Here is an 18,956-nt window from a genome sequence, read left to right as displayed (position 1 = left end):
ATCAGTAATGCTTAATACATTAGTGTGAATGGGCCTTAACCATACCAAAATCATTTGAATTATACAAATAAATCAAAAGATTTGCAAAAACATGCTTTTTAGGATTAATGCAGCATTAATGGAGGTTTTGTCATACCATTCTACACTATCTGACAAAAGTCTTGTCGCCTATCCAAGTTTTAAGTACAACAAATAATAACTTGACTTTGTTGATCATTTGGTATCAGAAGTGGCTAATGTGAAAGGCAAAGGCCTCTAGATTACACTTATTTTGCTAAAGTAAAATATAATCATGACTTGATTTTAAATAATTTAATTAAACAGTAGTTAACAGTAAGATCTAACTTTGCTTAGACAAAAGTCTTGTCACTTAGAAATAACGTACAGAATAGAATATAAAGTCATGGTGCTGTGGAAAAATAATTAATATTATGCATGACTCCTATGAGCTTGGAGAACTTTGCCATGACTCAAATAACTTATTAAAAAAGTCCTCTGGAATGACAAAGAAAGCGTTCTTGCAGGACTCCCAGAGTTGATCGAGATTCTTTGGATTTATCTTCAATGCCTCCTCCTTCGTCTTACTCCAGACATGCTCAATAATGTTTGTGTCTGGTGACTGTGGTGGCCAATCCTGAAGCATCTTGATTTTGCTTTCAGGAACTTTGATGTGGAGGCTGAAGTATGAGAAGCAGTGCCTCTCCTGTGATTTGTAATGTAATGAACAGCACAAATGTCTTGATACCTCAGGCTGTTGATGTTGCCATCCACTCTGCAGAACTTTCGCACACCCCCATACACAATGTAACCCCAAACCATGATTTTTCCTTCACCAAACTTGACTGATTAAAGAACTGATTAACAATTAGTTCTTAAAAGAAAGTTTTTTTTTTCTTAATGCAAAGAATCTTTGAATGATTCAAACCTTTTCTTTTTTTAAAAAAAAAACTTTTATGCTATAAAAGTGTTCCACAAATGATAGAAGTTCGTCATAGAACTTCTAGCATTAAGAAAAAAACTTTAGCATTGAGAGAAAAACGTTATTAATAAGAATAAATGTATTAAAGAACGTTTATTTTTGTATGTGAACATGTATTAGTTGTATAACATGGATCATTTAGTATATCTTAACATTATTGTCTTGCAGTACATCATAGGAAATGTAGGTTTTTCATACACACTTGTTGCTTCAGTCAACAGCTACATTAAATAAGAAGTATTTTCTCAGAGCTTTATTTATATTCTTAATGAAAAGTACACAAATTGTGCACTACAAACTGTACACAATCATCATGATCTAAACCAATTTGCTTTCGCTATGATTTTTTCCTCCAAAATAAAGCTAAAAAAGTCCATAGTAAATGAATTATGATTGTGTGGCACATTTAATGTGCGTTCATCTCACTCACTTGATTGCAGTATTTGCAGAGCAATTCAAAACTCTTGTACGCTTGATATGCAAAAGCAAATGTGCTACTGATATCTTGAGGAATGATTCATAATTACTGTACTCACGGTTGCTTTGGATACCGTAGGTTCTCGTTAATATATTATATTATCATCTAATAGAACACAGGCTGACAGAGAATAAAACATAAGGCCTCAATTTGAAAAAAAAAAAAAAAAAGATTTATTGCTCTTCCAAAAAACCATCAGTGTCATGGAAATCTCAGATACTGGTTTAAATGAGGATGCGGCTGTGCTACTTCCTTATTCTAGAAACCGAAACATAATTTCTGATTTCTTCACGGAGGCAATGTCCTCAGAGAAAAAGACCCTTTATTCATATTGACCGAAAAACATGGGGAAACTGTTACAGTCGTTCACTGCATCACAATGAAGCAATAAAAAAAGTCTGATTTCCTCCTACGCCGAGTTAAGAAAGGATTCTCTCTCATTGAAGTTGCCTGTGTGCTAATGAGTCTGATCCTTCATGCCAAATCACTGAATTTAATGAGCTACATAATATAGTTTAGATACAAATAAAACTGGATTTTTTCAGTAGTGAGACAGAGGCCAACATTTTAAAATATATATTTTCAGTTTCAATTCTCTAAGCAGATATATATATATATATCAAATATATATATATATATGTATATATATATATATATATATATATATATATATATATATATATATATATATATCAAATGTAAATTACATATTAGTTTTAATGCTTTATAAGTTGCAATATTAAGTTGAAAATGTAATAGAAAAAATGGATGTGTGTAAATAACATTTTAATTATATATTTTTAAATGCAAACTGTATATACAGTGCTCAGCATATATAAGTACTCCCCTCACAAATCTATCTTTTAAATCGATATTTTTAATAGGAAGCTATACAATATTATATTTGTGCATTTACATTAGATTAGTCACTACTAAAGCCAAATCTGGAGCTTATCTAACAAAATAACTTACGATGATGGTCCAAAAACTAGTACAGCCAAATTAATATGTTATAGAAAAATATTATTCACAATTTTAAAAAAGAGGACAAATCAAGAAAAGCAAAATAGTTGAAAAAATAGAGGAAATTTTGTAGGTTGTAATTTAGTTTTGCAAAATTTTGCTTTAATTGTATTATCTTTCAATTTCTAAATATGTTTGCTGGCTAAAATATTATTTAAATAAATATATATGTTTAATAAATCTGCTTTGCTTAAATGCACCAAAATAAATTGGCCATATTCACTGAGAATTTGATAAAAATATTAATTTTCAAATTGGGGTGGACTTAATTGAGCACTGTATGTCTGTTATTTTCTTTCTTGCCAAAAAGCTGTGTGGGTGTGGCCTTTAATTAATACATGAACTGACTAATCAGCACACATCTTCCTCCAATGAGAGCACTTGAGAAATTATTGCCAGTTACTGGCAGCTGCATTGCGTTAGGCAGAAGATTTTAAAAAGCCTCTTGAATTTTTTTTTTTCATGGAAGTAAATGCAACATGAGTGCTCAGTGGATTGAGTAGCTGGCATTTATTGGAGTGTTTTCCTTTACTTTTGTTAAATATTTATTTTTTCTTCTTTCTTTAAAAGTATATATTGTCCATTTTTGGGCTGCACAACATATCGTTTCAGCATCGATATAGCATTGTGATCATTCACAATAGTCACATCGCAAGTATACACAAATCTGGATTATAATTTACCACTTTGCAAAGGTTTTTTTAAGGCCTATGATTGTTTGAGAGTTTTAAAAGCATCCAGGGAGAAGAAATTGTACCGTTTGTAAATTTGACATTTATAATGATTAATAATGTTTGGTTGTTTATTAAAAGAAGACTATGAAGTATTATTTTACATTTGATTATTCAATTACTAAATTATAAACTTATAATTATAAACCGGTTTAAATGATAAACCTGAATACAGATTGACTTCCCGGAAAGCAATCAAATATAAAATAATAAGCAATCAATATAAAATAATAAACTCTTTCCAAATAGTTATTTAACACATCTAGTGAAATTGTATGCCTATCGCAATATATATCGCAGAATAAAAAAATATTGCAATGCTACATTTTTCTAATATCGTGCAGCCCTAGTCTTATGGTTTTGGCATAAAAACTGATGTGGCTTTATTTAAGGCACTATATTAATGTTAAAATGGAAAAAAAGGTTGTGATTATGGAAGGTTTATGAAAACATGCAGCATTGAATTTATGTGCAACTATGAAAAAAAAAATCTAGATTTTATGTTCCCTGAAGCTGGGCTCACCCTACAGGCATTTTTACATCTTAACTGTGAAATATGGTTTTAGCAATAACTAAATTTTTTTTCTGTCAAATCTCAAACATGCACTATGCAATCTGAAAATTGTGGCGCATTAAACACTATGTCATGAATGCATCACTCTAAAAACAACCACTGGCATTCCTCTCTTTTTTTACTTGATGTTAGCTAGTATGCTGGCAGCGATTTCTCCACATTTATTTTTTGTTCCTGTATTTATGTAGCATTTTAATTGACGTTACACTTACTGGGATCAGTGGTTCCATGAACTTTTAGGATCCTTAAAAACTTTCCATTCTACAAAATGATCATTTATAGAGGACAATGGTGGTTTACATAATTAAAAGATTCTTTACGTTAAAAAAAGTCACTATTTCAAGGTCTTTTCTCTGGATAGATCTGAGGAGCCCAGATTGGTGTCACTGCAAAATTTTATTTGTGAAAGTTTTTAGCTGCATGTTTCACAGTTGCACACTATAGATATTGAGAACGTACAAATAAAATCATATTTAAAAGCCCAAACATTAATTATGACAACCTTGAAGTGCCTGCGGGCCTGAGGTTTAAGGTGTGATTTAGTAATGCCTCACTTTATCAAATAATCAAGTCTTAAACTCAGTCCTGGAGGTCCAGTGTCCTGCAGATCTTAGCTCCAACTTTCCGTAGTAGAAGCTTGATTAGCTAGCCCAGGTGTGTCTGATTGGGGTAGGAGCCAAACTCTGCAGGACACCAGACCTCCAGGACCGAGATTGAGAACCCCTGATCTACACCAAACATGTGAATCAAGGACAAGATGTGACCACCTAAAACAGTCCAAAAATGCTGTTCAATTGGATCATAATCATGTCTAAAATCACACATTCTCTGACCTTCAGTTTCCAAAGATAAGATTAATTTCTGTAAAGCATTAATCAGTAATGCATGAAACCGTTTGGTTTGGCCAAATCAAAACTGCCATAGACTAACTCGGGCTATCTAAGACGACTGGCATTATAGGATTATTTTTCTAAAATCTCAATCTCTCATGATCCCTCTTATCAGCTAAATGGCTTATCTTTTGTGAATGTAGAAATCAATACATCAACAAGCGAATGAAAGACCTCTTTCAGTGCTAGCAAAAGAAAAGCTTTGCAGTATGAAGACAGTGTTATCGCTTTTGCACAAAATGGAAGCTGCAGAGATAAAGTTGAACTGGATGTAAATGGTCTTGAGTTACCATTAAATAAAATCTCTCGCTATATATTTTAACCTAAACCTTCAAACTGTAAAAAAGTGGACTTTCAGTATAAGTATCTGGGTCTTGAAACACTGAGAAATGTATTTAATATTTTAGAGCTTCAAAAGCCTGTTTACCGGACAAAATTCAGTATAAACATGTATAAGAAAGGTCAAAAATTCAAATCAACCCTGAGAAAATTGCACAAATTCACTACCAATTTGGCAACTTGACACCAAGAACATGTTGAATTTTTCTATGATAAAGGATTTGCTTCACTGCTCTCACTTTCTCTGAAGCAATTCATTAATCACGATCATATAATGTCTCCAATTAATGTCTATAATTCACCTGATTTATCATTAAAAACGCATTAAAGGACACAGAATGCTCTTTAAGAACTACATGAGTTTGTGTTTAAGGAGGGCCTTGCAGGTCACATGCTGCAGAAAAGCATTGATAATAAGCTTAAGGTCTTGTTCCACATGAATGTTTTTCGGAAATGGAGGTTTCAAGATATGCACCAGTATCATAGGCTGACGGATGAGACTCCGCTGTGCTAACAGAGCTCAGGAATGGCGTTGTACGGTTGTAGGAGGCCAGTATTTGCGTTGGGTCAGAGTTCACACATCGCTGGGGAGTGACAGAGAACGTGGAGTGAATTTAAATGAGTTTGTGGGCTGAGAGTTGAAATGATGTGGGAATCCTTGAAATCTAATTGTCAGCGTCAAAGTTAGATTTTCTCATCCATGCGAGCAGAACATCAAGAAATGTTGTGGGTAATGTGACTTGAAACCCATTTCCAATATTGTTTAAATACTGATTTTTAGGATTTGTTTTGAAATGGCCAACAGTCTTAAGATAGTTTGAGGCTTAGATATATATAGTACACCCCATTTTGAAAATTTTTTGAAAAAAAAAACAGATTTATTAAACAGATATATCGATTAAAATAATATTTTAGTCTCTGAACATATTTAGAAATGGAAAGATAATACATTTAAATTATGTGAAATGTAGAAATAAAATTACAAACTACAAAATTTCAACAAAATTGTGTATATTTTTTGTTACTCTTAAATTTTGCTCTTTTAAAAATAATTTTTTCCAACATATAAATTTTACTGAACCAATTTTGAACAGTTCTCATAAGTTATTTTGTTAGATCAGCTCCATTTTGGCTTCAGTACTGAAGATATACTAATGTATATGCACAAATATAAAACTGTAAAGCTACCTATAGAAAATTAATTTAAATGAGAGATTTGTGAGAGGTGTACTCAGATATGTTGAGCCCTGTAAATACCAATTTGGTGGGGAATGCAGGACATGGGATATCAAATAATAACCTTCTCACACTGGTCATCAGTGTTCATTTTGTTGACTAAAAATTCGTATCAGAATTTTTGTTGATGAATAAGTTTCTACTGACAAACTCTAGACACTGTTGCCTAAGCTCTGCCCAAAAAGTCGCTAAAATTCACTAGATTACATCATATGTTAATTTGCATATTACTGACATCATCACATTCTACCATATTGTTTGTTTAACAGCCTATGGTCAATAAAGGGTATTTATATTTCCACTACGCTTTATGCAAGCATGTCAATTTAACTAAATTCATTGCTGTTTGAATAGAGCATATCATTATAGATGTGTAGTGAATTGCTTAATAACTTAATAAACTCAGATAAGTTCTGAAACTCACTTTAAGCATCTGTGATTGTGAACAAGAAAAGAATAAACGGTCGAATTAAATTGTTAAAATAAAGAAGAACCTGATCAGTTTGACTTGAGGTGGGAGAGGCTGCTTTACGAGGACTGGGCCGCCTGTCAGTGCTCTGAGGAGGGGGAGGGGTGGGGGCGAGTGGCATCACCTGCAGCTCGTTGAGAAGAGTATAGGGACAGTACCATATAGGCAAATGACAGTCTTTAAAAATCTCCAGTAACATACAAAAAGGCGTTAGGTTTGTCGCTAGTCGCTTTTTTAAAAAATTTGTCACTATGGGTGTCTGAAAATTTACTAAATCTAACGACAAAGTCGTCAAGTTGGCAACACTGAATCAAGATGAAAATTAAGAGATAATGACAACTATAATAAAAATATACTGACATTTTCGTTGACTAAAAGCAAAACGAGAATCGCATTGAGTTTTTTTTTTTTTAGAAAATATCCAATCTGAATTAACTGAAACTATTTTAAGCCCTTTCAAAGATTTAATGGCTTGAAACTGTTCAACAGACTGGTTAAAAATACTTGCAGTTTACCATGTTAAAATAAAGAGTTTGCTAAATAATATCACAATCCTGCATTTTCAGATTCTTACATGTGGAATGATTGCCGACAGATAATTTTACTTATTACATATTAAATCAACAATGCATAATAATTGTTGGTCTTCAATGGAAAAGCTATATTCCATATTTTAATGAGATTTATGAGTTTTGTTGAATTTTAAGTTAGAATATTTAGTATAAATAAATGTTTACAATTTTGAATTAAATTACACCTAAATTAAACCAAATATATTTAAGTCAACTAAATCTCGAGTAAATTTAGTCAACTAAAATTTTATGAAATTTAGTCGACTAAAACTAGACTAAAACTAAAATCACTCAGAAGACTAAAATATGACTGTAACTAAAATGATTTAGAAGACTAAAATGTGACTGAAACTAAAATGATTCAGAAGACTAAAATTTGACTGAAACTAAAATGATTCAGAAGACTAAAAATAAAATGATTCAGAAGACTAAAATATGATTGAAACTAAAATGATTCAGATGACTAAAATATGACTGAAACTAAAATAGAATTTTAGTCAAAAGACTAAGATTTGCTGTCAAAATTACCACTGCTGGTCATTGGTAAATATTAAACTTCTTAGCCACATGCTATCTGTTGCATTCCTATCTTAATAGCAGTTTTGTTGATTGTACACAGTTTGAGCTCCATGGCTTGAATGTTCACAGCAGACAGGGAAAAATCGATGCAGAGATCTCCTAGAAAGACATGTTTGAAAGTGTTGACGCCAACTAGCATGCTAGCCGTGGTCAGCACATGTTTTGTCAGCACTGAGTAATTGCCCACAACCATCAAGGCACTGGCTCTGCACAGGTTAAGTGATTTTTACCCCATCAATATCCTTTGTAAAGCAGATCAATGGTGCACAGAGGATGCACAGAAGTGTATGTTTTGTTGCACATAAAACTGTCTTTTTTTGGCACTAGCACTGTATAAAAAATTAGCTTTCATTTAGCTTTGAATATCATAGCCAGTTTTCATTACATAACCAATCATTTTCCTGTATATTTATGCATGGAAGGACACAAAAGAACAAAGAACTAAATTAGAATTAAAACAATACAGCACTTTCACCAAACACTTTCTCCTGCTGGGCAGCTGGACGCGTGTGCTTCTGAAGATCTGAAGAGCGCTGAATGTGAATATGAAGATCAGAGGGAGTGAATGAGACACCTGTTTGCCTGCACGACAACAACACAGCAGTGAAAACCAGTCAAAAACACACACTTTCATGAGAAAAAGAGACAAAAGCTTTTAGATAAATCCGCTCACAGGACGTAGACACGTTTACATCACAACAATGTACTAAAAACAAAGGCTCTTTTTGGATGTGTTAGGTTTTGTGTGCTGATGGCAATGTCATCCTATGGATGGGTGCAAACTGAAGATGCTGTACTCAAACCAAGCCAGTAGATGGCAAGGTCACTTACAATAAAACACCATCAGTGCACATAAGGTCCTGTAGTTTATCATTAGGTGCATTTCCATTACAGGTAAACACAAACCTTTTGCAATATTTGCATTTCCCACTGCTTAATTTAAGCCAGATCTTGCCGGATCCTGTTCCGAGAAATGTCAGATGTTCGTGTTTCGTGTTCCGGTATTTATTTTGATTGATCCCGCATTAACTTTTGCATGGTGAATACTTGCATATATGTGAGAGAGAGAGAGAATGTGGATGAATACAAATGAAAAACAGCAGGCAGTCACTTTCTACCAATCAGCTTTCTTACGTTTACAATCACTTTCATAGGTCGGTGATTATTGTTTCGCACATAGTGAGCAACGAATATAAATAATGGCATAGTGGCCTACCTAAATAAAATTTGTATTTTGACAATGCCAGAAGCAGACAAACATATATATTTTAAAACCATGATGAGCCTGATCATAAGAAAAGGAAACTGCTCCCCTGGATCAGGAAAGCAGGAGACAGAAGCAAAGCTATCTCAAATCAGCCAGAAAACATGAGGGAAGAGGTAACTGTGGGCTCTTCTTGGTGATTAGACAGAGTGAGTCATTTTCGCTGGGCACATAATAGTGAAGTGAACTGAATGTCAGTGGTGGTAGTTAACTGATTCGTGCAATTTATGTTTGTAGCTACATGTTTGGCTGTTTTTTTTTAATTCATGGTGGACACGTAACCTTATTTTGCACAAAATAACTAAAATGTAATGCTTTTTTTGCTATAACCGCTTAGTAACGTCATATTCCGGAAAAACGGAAATTCTTTGGTGGAAGTTGGTCACGATAACCTTTATTTCCTGGTTTTATTCTGGAAATTATTCATTTACAAGTTGAGCACTGGTGTTTTCATTTAACATTTGACCTTTATTTAAACCATGTGACTTGAAGTTTTGCTAAATTTTATTTTCAAATAGCCTAAAAAGCTCATTTTTAAAGTGTTTTTGTGAAAGTGACACATTTTTTTGTGAAGCATTTTGCTTTTTTTAGACAAGCATTATCATTCTAACAATTTCACAATTCCCTAAAACCACTAATGATATACAGAACAGAATAATTAAAGTTCATGAATTGTGCGACTAAAATAAAACCATATACCTTTATCATCCTGTTGATCAGATGCAGACTTAGTTTGCATATAAACAGTGAATGATTTGCGATCACATTTAAGACTGGCCTCCTGCTTGCCATTACACTGAACTGAAGAGTGAGCTGACAAACCTCTCCTGTTTCTCGTAAAATAATCCAGATGGCTGACAGAAAGCCCTGTGGTCCTGTCTGATTCTCCTGCTGAAGATTGAACTGCATGACTGTGGTGTGGTGGGCAGGATCACACTGACATTTTTTACCCAATAATGCATCATAATGATGAAATATTCAGGCTTAAATGTCAGGAGCTGCAGCAGAAACCTTTAGACTTGATCACGAGTGAAGAAATATCTGTTGTTCGACTAGCAAAATGAGGATAAACAAATGATGAAACCAAACTAATATTTTTGAATATTTTCCATGCATCTGAGTTTCTTGTGTGTTTTTCTGAGGGGATTTGTTGGTATAGTTGGTACAGACAGCTCAGTTCAGGGCAGTCACATCGTGATTTTTTTTCTTTAAGTTGTTCAAGCCTAGAAATGCAGGAAAAACACAAACCTTTAGCTATTTGTGTAATGCTCTCACTCCCCCTCCTTTTCTTATGTCCTTAACTGTTGGTTTTATTTCATTAATTTTCTAGACTTGCTAATGAGCTGGCTGCACACTGAACTAAGCCAAATATTTTTGTTTGCAAAGTTTTTTTTTTCTGCAGCATTCAGTGCTTTCTCATTTAGGATCATGAACATGAACTCAAATGTAATAAACAATTTTTAACTGAAAAGTCTTTTTTAGATAAAAAATAAAAAATAAAAACAGCCGGCACAGGACATCAACATGACATCAGATTAACGTTGTACCCCAACAACATCATGGGGACTTTGCATTTTGTTTTGAAATAAAAATCGGTTTGATGTCAGAATCCAATGTCAAGCCAAAGTATAAACCTAAAATCAACCAAATATCAATGTCTAATGATGTACAGCTTGACTTTATGTGGATGTTACCACGATGATGTCTGTCAGACGATGGATTTTGGTTGCCAAATTTCACGTCAATATGAGGTTGGGTTAATACGTTGGCACGACATTAGATTTTTGCTAACTGTCCAACACAACCTAAAATTAAGCAAATATAAACGTCTTATGGTGTCACAGCTTGGCACTGTGTGGATGTTACCACTATGACGTCTATCAAACGTTGGATTTTGGTTGCCATAACTTGATGAATTAATGTCAGTGTTTCACGTCATTATAACATTGGTTTAATACCCGACATTGGATTTTGGTGACTTTCCAACACAACTTAAAGTCACCCAAATATCAACATTTAATGATTTTACAGCTTGACGTTGTGTGGACGTTACCACTATGATGTCTATCAGATGTTGGATTTTGGTTGCCATACCTGACAAATAAATGTCCGTATTTCACATCAGTATGACGTTGGTTTAAGATTGACGTTGGATTTTGGTCACACAACTTGAAATCAACCAAATATCAACATCATTTGACGTCATTATTGGAGTTCAAAGTATTGTACTTTGACGCTGAATTCTGGTCACTTGACATCACAACCAAAATCGAACCTAATGATAACGTCTTGTGACGTTGTGTGCTGCTGGGAAAACCTTGAAATAAAATAAATGATCAAATTAATGCCAATTAATGGTAAAGATTCCCAAATGTGACTGTGTAAATTGAAAAATGTGTAATAGAAGAATGAAAAGTTTCTTTTAATATTATTATACACTTTTTTTAACCACCTATTTGACTGCTTTTTTTTAGGAATAAACCTTAAAATGTTGTACTTACAGTATGAGTATCTAGGTCCGGTAGCAGAGAGAAAAGTATTTAATATTTGATGGTTTCAAAAGCTTGTTCACAGGACAAAAGGCAATAGTTTGCCATGCTTCAGCACATTTGATCCTCAGCCCAATTCAAATTGTGCTTTATCAGTGTATGGTTCGTTGGATTCTTAAACTTGCTAAATGTGTAAGACAGCCTTGAAAGAAGAAAAAATATATAATTAAGGAAAAATTGTACTCAGCTCTCAGCTGAGGCCCAAGAATCTCTAGTGAATTTCTAAACAGTCCGAATCCAGGACCGGGTCGAAAGCTGTCAGGCTCTGCAAGTAAATTCACATTTATCTTGCTGAAGCCGCTCCGACTCGCTCACTTGCCTTTAAATGCTCCGATAAGCAGCTGCTTTCCCTGAACCGCTTCAATTAATGGACTTCCTGGAGTACTCTCATTTGTGGAGGTGCAAATGGCTCTTTTTTCCCCTCCTCAACTTTATCTTTCCTGATGCAGTTTACTTTCACCTGGTGGTTTCTTGGATCAGTGCGAGGCGACGTCGCGACTGTCGCCCCTGACAACAGTCACTATGGGACCCGAGAGATGCTTACGCAAATGAGAGCGAGCAAAACAAGTGATAAACTGTACCACAGGAGACAGACAGACAGAGTGCCGGCCTTAACCCTCAGAGCCCGACCACTTTTAATGAGGTACATTTTCAGCTTTAGCTTCAGCTGTGAAGAAAACAAAAGCCCGGTCCCAGCAAGCCACAGCCAAATAAGCACAATGTAAAATGTGAATGACAGCCGAAAGGTTAAAGTCATTACGAAAAAATACATTCACATCTACATGAAAATAACTGCTTTCATGTGGCGTCTGCATGCGTGCGTGCGTCCTTTGAGGTTTTGCAGAGCCAAACAAACATGTTTACTTGTCCTGCATGTGTATTTAGCAACATAAAGAGAATTTCAGATATAGTCAAGTTGCGAATTACTGGGGGGTTTTGGAAGGGGACTGACCCCCCCTGATTAATGCTTGATCCCCCTGAAGGACGTCAGAGCAAGATGTATAAGGGGTCAGCTCTTTAATACTGAGAAATAGTTCACTGTATTTTAAATAATAATCTTAATAATTTAAATATAATATAAATATACATTTGACCTCCTCTTCAACGGTTCATACCATTGCAATCAGTCTGTGCCTAAAAAAAATCATTCAACAATCTGAAACTGCCAGATCCATAGCATCTGTTTACAAGACTGTTGTCTCGTAATATAATCGTTTGTTTGTAAAAATAGCCTGAAAATCTAATTAGATGTATGGTTAGACATCTGAAATAGCTAATCAGAGGATACTGTACGTCAGAATACACTAAATATATATCAAAATACTGAAAACTTAAGTATGTTTTATTAATATATTAGATGTAATTAAAAAAAAAGCATGTATTACACAAACTAACATTACCGAAAAAGTTGTTCCCCCTGATCGTCGTTGTATAATTTTCACACTTGCTATAGACCATTTTGAGGGATGTAAACAAAAACAATGGTCCCAACGTTTTTCTCGATTTACATTTTGTATCTCTATAGCTTCTGAGAATCCAAAAAGAGCTACATATTGATAAATTATGTCATGATACCTGTTATTGCCTCCTGGTACAGTTATGAAATAGTTTGATAGCAAGTACACGGGCCAATGACAGCACCACATTGAAATGGTCTATATGTTTACATTCATATATTTAACAGACCGTTTTATCCAAAGCGACTTGCATATGAAGACAACAAAGAACTTTTTAAGAAAAAAAGGATGGATGAGAAACCAATCAGTGAAAAATAAGTTGATCAAGATCACGGAAGTGTGATAGAGATGGCTGAGGTCAATTTTATTGAGGTTCGATAAACTTTGAGTTTGTAACAAGTGCCAATTACAGACCCACAAATATTTTTGTGAACATAGATCCAGTTTAGCTTTACCTCAGTCATGGGTGAACGGAAAAATCTCCCACTGTAACCTTCTTAAATTTGAGTTGTAAGCTTTCCTCATGCGAAAATCATTACTGTGTTTACATTTTTTATAATTTTTTTCATTTTTTCCTTAAAAATGTAGTGTTGTTGTTATTGTCATCATTAAAAGGCCTCCCCAGCAGGCACCTTGATGTCAAAACAACATCAAATTGACATTGAGCTCAAAAAACGTCAACATGTCAAATCCATTTGATTTCAAAACCTTGACATCTATTTGAAATCCGCACACTGATGCCTATTTCACCACCAAGAAAAGTATTATAGTTTAAGAAATGTTTTATTCTCATCTGAAAGCTCCAAATTTGCAATTCCAAATTTGAACCTGATTTTGTATCCCTACAATGCATGTAAACTACCTTGATATCAAAACAACATTAATTAGCATCTAACATTGATGTCAAAAAACATCAAACAACTATGATTTTGACTAGCATGGTCAATCAAAACAATCATAATTCCTCAACATTTTAAACAAAGAAGATTACATTATTTCTGAAAAAAGTGCTCCAAAATGCTCCAGAATGAAAAAAAAAAAAACAAAAAAAACAATACAGAATGAGTGGAAATTAGCATACATTGTCTAATAAGACTCCTAGGACAACAGTTTGTATCTCGTCTGTTTTGTGTTGAGGTTTGTCATTGTTAATATGAATAAATCAGCAGGAGACATGGTTCGGTCCTGACAAGACATGCTTGGTTGGTTTTCACATGACTGTGTCAATAAGTACCTCGCACTCATCTTGAATACAACAACCCATTTATTTTCTGACCGCTGTCAATTCGCACTCAACGTGACGTCCTGCAAGTCTGAAACTGTTGCATCTGTGTTTTAACACTCTGAAAACAAAATAACTAAAGCAAAGGTTCACTACCATACTGAGATGGTAATCGACCCAGACACAGATGGCTTTCTTATTTATTTACTTACTTATTTCTGCTGCTTTACCTGTATTTTTGAAATACTTTGCGTCATGTTTTGAAGTTGAATCCAGTGTCCATATGGAAACTGTGCTGGTGAATTTCTGCTTGGACATCTATATTTTTTAAAGTGTGTATTACATTATTATTTATTTATTTTGGTTGTTTGTTTGTCTTGATTAGTTGTTAGGGTAAGTTAAGGTCAATTAAATGTGCACTGCACTGTCAGACCACCAGCAGCAGTGGACACATTTGTTTGGTTTGCTACTTCTGTTGCTGTCTGACTCTTTTTGCCAGTTTTTTTTTAATTTAATGACTGAGTTGATATATAGCCTTCACACTCATTGCATAAAGTGACATAGTAAATATAGTTAGTCACACTTACTGTATGCTGAAGCAATGACAAGAGTATTAAATGAGCCCAAATATTTCCTAAATACGGAACCAACGAACATGTCAGTCTTTACGAATGACGGTCTTTCTTGGTTTTCTGCTTCGTTTTGATCCAGACAGCCGATTAATCAATCCTTTATAGACTATCCTTCATCTCAACTAAAGCCGTCCTGCCAAAGAACTGTCTGCATTTATGCTTTGCTTATGGGTTCAAAAATACATTTCCTGCCCATATATTCCCATTAATCTTCACCATATTTTCATATTTATTATTAATCGAGTTATACAGAGATTTGGAAATTCATAATGCGCCGATTTTTCCAATGCAGATGACTATCTAATGCTTGCTCGTGTGCATCATCAATATAAGATTGTGTGTGTGTGTGTGTGTGTGTGTGTGTGTATCAGGAATTGGTTTTCAGTATATCTCTGCATCTTGATAAGGCTGATTTGCATGGGCTGTGTTGTGTGTTCCTTTGTGCTTTGTGAATATTGATCTTCTCTCCTTCAATCTTGTTAATGACTGCTATGGTTTAGTCAGGATGTGGTTGTTTTCTCCGTACTGAAGTTATTGATTCAGGCTAACCCACAGACTAACAGTCACTTTTATAGCAGATCTGATGGCTGGTCTCTGTCACTTTCAACAGATCGTCTGAGGATGTATAAAAAAAACCTCCTGCATTTCCCTTTAAATGACCGACTGAAGAAATTTAAAGCGTGACTTCTGGTTTCACACAAAATCCTTTCAAGTGACTTCTGAATGGATTCATTTCCAATTGAACTTCGTTTGAACCCTACAGAGTGGAGAGTTTTCATTCCTGCATTCTTGCAACTATTTATTGTATAAAAGTGCATTTAATTTACTATTCATTTGTCTGTTTTGTTGTTTATTTTTATTTTATAAGCATGCATACCTTTGTATTTCGTTCATTGCATTCATATACAATGTAAAAATGTATTTGTTTATATATTAAGCTAGCAATTCATACTATGTAAAAAAAAATTGGGTTCCAAACAATAGGTTTGTGTTCGGATAACATGAAGTAGTTAAGTTAACTTATTAGTTTAAACAAATTTAAGTGAATTGAACATAAAACAAATAAGTTATCCAAAAACAAAACTCAATAATTTTGTTATTTCAGCTTATTTTAAATAAGTAGTTAGAACAAACAGCAAACACATATATTGAGCCGTTTTGTGTCTGTGTGTATATTAAATTTTAAAGGGTCATGAAAAAAAAGGTCTGAATGCAGACACAGTGGATAGCAGTGCAACAGGTCTGTTGCTCTATCTATATTTCAACCATTAGCCCTGCCGGTAAACCAGAGCATTTTAAAAATAGGCAAACATAGCAGCACGGATATAAGTGATGTGTCTGAATGGTAATAAACTCAACTGATAAAAGACAAAGTACGCCATTCTCTAATTCTCGTACACCTCTCCTGACAAAAAAAAAACCAACAGCTTTGTTGTATCGGCCCTGACAGCACCACAGGGAAAAACTTGCAACAAACCTTGTGGAACATGGAAACAAACACATATGACCCGTGCCGTGTGCGGACACAGTCTCACCCAGTCATTGAATCTCACAGCTTGGCAGGTCTGCCTTGCCTTCGGAAAGCACATGCTCTCATAAATAATTAAAAAGCAGGGTCTTCTCATAGGATAAGAAAACTCCACTATGAATAATAATGAGAAACCGACACGTCATCACTCCACTAGCTGATTCGAGCTACGCCACCGATTTTGATCTCGCCCCAAAAATGATTTTAAACCCAGACGTTGAAGTTAGCTGACAAAAGCTCACAATTATTCAATTATTTCCATAATTAAAGCTGACAGGTGCTAACCTTGTCTTAACTGATGCTCAACAATTAAGCATTAATTATTTATTAAAATTATTTATTAATTATTGATCAGTTGATTATTGTATAAATATGCATTTAATGCTAATTATTTATTGTTTAAATGTTTAATTTTAAATAAAAAAAATTACCCTTGAAGTAAAGTTTTCCATTTCGATTTTTTTTTTTAAATAAACAATACTTTTTTAAAACTATAGACATTTTTGCATCATAGCCAAGCAGAGGAATTTTCTAGGTTTAAAGTTCAGGTCAAAGCATTATATTTACATTGACCTTCTGTGACCCCATCAGCAGAAATTGCATTGAAAAAGCAACCTTTATTTAATCTGGAAGCATATGATCTGCTGTCCTGTGCTGTAGCGAATGAAGTAAAGCATATCTAGCAGATGTGTATTGAAAGTTGCAGCCCATCTGCCACCAGCCAAAGCTGCTGTTCCACATAATTGCAAGTGACAAAACACAAAGCGCGAGGCATTGGCTGAATGAGCGACGAGCTGGATTGATCATGCTTTGTTTTTAATTAACGGCTATTGTTTGTGAATGTCGAGGGAAATCTCCAGCAGCACAGGAACTTTGTGTCTGATCTCGATAACATCTGCGTCTTATTGCTGCGCTGCTCTTTTGTTTTTGTTTTTTTCGGATGAAAAACTGTCAGAATGCTGGAGTTTCAGCCCACAACACATGTTCTGCTCAAGAGCCTTCAAAACACAGGAGAGAAGAACATTTGATTGTGAACAATGCTGTTCATATTTTCTATCCATTGTATTGTATTGCATTGTATTGTATTGTAATACATTGCATTGTTTATAAATGATTTTCTGTTTTCTTTTCTTTTTTCCTTTCTGTTTCTGCATTGGTTTCCATGTTTATGCAATTTTCCCTTTAGTTTTACTCTTTATAAATGTTTAATAAATAATTTTATTAGACTGTTTGTGTGTGTGTGTGTGTGTGTGTGTGTGTGTGTGTGTGTGTGTGTGTGTGTGTGTGTGTGTGTGTGTGTGTGTGTGTGTGTGTGTTTTTGTAGTATTTCTTTTTTTTCTTTCTTTTTTTTCTTTGTATAAAGGTCTGAATGTAATCAAATGGATAATGTGTGTATGTTTTTATTTGCTTAATATTTTTAATTGTATTAGTCTCTTTTTTATTTTATTTTAAACTCAGTTGGTAATGTTAGAATTAATTTAGTTCATAAATATTTTTGTTACTATATTTTAATTTCAGGTTTTATTTTATTTTAAAACATTTAAACTTTACATTTATTGTTATTATTTATTAACAACAAATTATTATTAATTTTAAAATTATTATTAATTATTAAAAATTATCAAATGAAATGAGTGTTAACTCAAAATTGACTGAAAGTTAATTCCACTCATTTGAAAAGAGTTTTAAACTCAGTGTTGAAGGTAATGAGGTAATTAAATACCCCCTTACTTCAACTGAAATGAAGTAAGTTCAGATATAGATTAGTTTTTTAACTCAAATGGTTTGTAGCAATCAGTTTCCTCAAACGGTTGTAGTTGCCTTAACTTATTGGGTTTTACAGTACTCAGTTGGTTTGAGTTCTCTTCATTTATTGGGTTTTACTGTGCTCAAATTGCTTTGTTTACTCAAATAAATTAAGTTCACAGTACTCAATTGGATTAGTTTTTGAACTTAAACGGTTTGTTGCAATCGGTTTCCTCAAATGGTTTGAGGTACTTTGACTTTTTGGGTTTTACAGTGTAGCGATTGATTATTGGCTCCTGTACTAAAAGGTAGGGCTTTATTCACTATATTCGCTGTGTCTCATTTCAGGGGCTGCATCCTCTGATTTATGCATTCGAAGGGCTCTGTGTCATTGCGTGATGAAGACTGTATCATTTAAAAATAAAATTCGAAGGCTCCTTCAAATGCAGCCTCAAAATGCATCCTTCATTTCCTTCATTTTCCAATCGCTGGTTCTTTCGTGCCCTCGAACATCCCAAGATTAATTTCACGCTGATAATGGCAGGATGTTTTCCTGATTATAGTTTTAAATGTATGAGTTAAGTTTTATTTTACCTGCATGTCATATGTTCAAAAACAAAAAGAGTATGAAATGTCTTACTAAAAAGTGATTTTATAGACATTTAGTGTACATGTATCGATCAAAGAA

This window comes from Danio rerio, chromosome 4, assembly GCF_052040795.2.
Source record: "Danio rerio strain M-AB ecotype USA chromosome 4, GRCz13ab, whole genome shotgun sequence".
Taxonomy (NCBI): Eukaryota; Metazoa; Chordata; class Actinopteri; order Cypriniformes; family Danionidae; genus Danio; species Danio rerio.
The sequence above is the reverse complement of the archived record's forward strand: the minus strand, read 5'-3'. Positions refer to the sequence as shown.